This window comes from Drosophila navojoa, chromosome 2, assembly GCF_054131105.1.
Source record: "Drosophila navojoa isolate 15081-1374.11 chromosome 2, UAZ_NAV_1.0, whole genome shotgun sequence".
In the NCBI taxonomy this organism is placed as follows: domain Eukaryota; kingdom Metazoa; phylum Arthropoda; class Insecta; order Diptera; family Drosophilidae; genus Drosophila; species Drosophila navojoa.
In genome coordinates, this window is record NC_142890.1 from 9251081 (window position 1) to 9253728 (window position 2648).

The 2648-nt window shown below is 44.3% G+C and overlaps 1 long non-coding RNA gene across 1 annotated transcript in view; it reads right to left on the bottom strand.

The window, feature by feature from the left end:
• Positions 1-2507, bottom strand: part of LOC149092111 (uncharacterized) — a 29046-nt gene extending 26539 nt beyond the window's left edge. Inside the window, exon 1 of the long non-coding RNA XR_016197668.1 lies at positions 2382-2507. This is a non-coding gene — a long non-coding RNA (uncharacterized LOC149092111). The remainder of the gene's footprint in view (positions 1-2381) is intronic.
• Positions 2508-2648: the final 141 nt, after the last annotated feature.

Here is a 2648-nt window from a genome sequence, read left to right on the forward strand (position 1 = left end):
ATCCGCATTGAAAAGTGTCAAGGTAATGACGGGCCATCGGCTGGAGCCTCAGCCTCCATTCAATGGGTCTGGCTGTAGTTGTTGCTGTTGCTTAATTTCGTTATGAGCCCTATGCACATTTACGCCATTTCATAAAATTTTCATAATGGCCACGCCGCCCCCTATGTATGTGTGTGTGTGTGTGGGCGTGTGTGTATATTGTCGAGCCAATGACTGACAGCGTCGTTTCAGTTTTTATACCGTCATCGTCACGGGAACTGCTGCCGCTGGTGCTGCTGCTGCTGCTGCTGCCTCTGCGTCCCGTTGACTGCTCTAATGGCGTAAATGTTCAATAAAGTGGCTTTTAGCGCTTTTGCACACATACTCATACACACACACATCTGACACGGCCTGGCCGGAAGGCAGAACTCATGTGCTCAGTTTGGTTTGGCTCGTCAATGCTTTAGAATCTGCGCCCCATTCTGCCTTTAGGCGGCACTACACGCACTTTATGTGCTATACCTTTTCAAATAAATTGAATGGCCATATTAATTTGATGCAACACTGTGCGAAGTCGTGAATAATGTATGTGAAATGTGCCAAGTCAAGTCTGCCAGCTGCCGACTGTTGATATAAACATATGTATTAGGATAAGCTCCAGAGATCTGTTCCCATCTCAGAGTTGCAACTGCTGTCTGCTGTTTGTATAAATGGAACAGTAAATGGCAAACTAATTTGATTTAGCTGACATCTGCTTTACTCATACGATTTTATTGTTATGGAATAAATTGTTTTCAGGGCAGCGCATCTGGCAGTCGCCTATGCCTGAGCCTCTTTGTTTATTTGCTGAGCTACGCATTTGAAAAACAATTAATTTGGCAGTCGCTTGATTGCAAAATTTTGTCTGTGCTGAAATTTGTTTTGAATGTAAACACTCACATGGTCCAGACACGACCACAATTTCATGCTTTGACTGATGTGCGCCGCCTGCTCCAGGTCGCCTTCACAAGCTCCAGCGAAGCGCAGCACATGGTGCAGCTGCGTCGCCTGCTGCTTCTGTTGCCCATTATTTTTAATGTATCGTCGTAGACGTTGGAAAACATTCAAATTGCCACAATAGCCATGAGTTCATGTTTAATTAAAAACGCTGCCTATTGGCAGGCGACCGAGAGATCGCTCAATAAAAGCTTGCCACATGACGCACAGGCAAGTCGCTAAGTGGAATGGGCAACAATTTGTTGCCCAATCAACAATTTGCCAGAAACTATTAAAAACTATAGCCAATAATTTATTTATTATGAAATTTTGCCATCGCCTGGCACATAAATTGTGCTGTACTTTAAAAGCACGCCACGCCACGCCACGCCACGGCAGCAGCACATCCTGTCATCAAAGTTGGCACAACTTTTCTCATTCCATTTTTCCATTATTTTGCCATTAGTTATTCGAACCTCGGCGCACAGTTGTGGCAGAGCAGTGGGCTGCCAGCCACAGCTCCATCTCTAGTTTCAGCAGCATTGCTCCTCATATTTGCTCATTTCATCTCCATGATTAATAAATGTCAACCGCAACATTACTGACACCTCGGCGGGGACAGCAACCGCAACGGCAGTGCGTACGTAGTTTAGACAAAATATATTGTGGCTTTTTTGCTCAAAGAGCGTCTCAGTTGGGGCTGCTTGTTAACCAAGGCCCGACAGACGGACAGGCGGACAGACACTCGCACGTACACACACGCACACGCACACACACACATGCTCACACTAAGTGCACTCTGCATGATACAAACGTACGCAGCTCCTTTGTCGCAAGCAGGTGACAAAAAGTACACGTAAATATAATGGAAGCCTGCCGCCAAGGGAAGACCAGTGGGCGGGGCCGCCTGTCAAGCTGCACAGGAATTCAACAGAAATTTGGAGAGCAAAGTTAAGCATGCGAAGAGAATATTTCAGCATGTCTGCATACACACGAAAGTGAATGTCATTCAAGCCTTGCTTGCTGTGTTGTTTCTTTTTTTTTTGTGGTTTTTTGCCAGACTTAAGGCTGTAAAATTCGTGCTGACTATTGCGAGAGGAATTACTTTCAGAAGTTTAATTAAAGCAGCTTTAAGAACTTGTGAAAACAAGAGTTTGGGGAGCAAGCAGTGAAACATAAGTAGCTTAATTATTTGCTAAGCACAAATCCTGCTTGAAAAAGTTTTCTTGAACTGCTTTTAGAAAGTTGCTCGGGCTTTTATATGCACGCGCATCTAAATCAATATTTATGTACATAACTTGGCTTTAAATAGCTTCGACTAGTCGTGTGTTTGGTCAACTAATCTATTTGGAACATGCATTAGTATAATTTATCTCTAGCACACACACAACTCTGTTGTCAAAGTCAATTAATTAACACTTTTTAACCCATATTTCATTCTAGCGAAACGCGTCAGCTCTTGGGCCCAGCCTAGAAACCCAACCAAATCCAATCAAGCACACGAAATTTGCGCAACATCAAAGGCACGAAATTCTGTTTTAGCCAAGCTCAACCTTGAAACTAAATGAAGCCTGTGTGTGTAACTGTACCAAATACCGCAACGCTGGATCTTAGACGACGGCCAGAAATTAGCCAGCCCGCCGTGGACTTGCAAGTTTGAGATAATACAGAATTCAGCGTCGGCTCTGCTACAG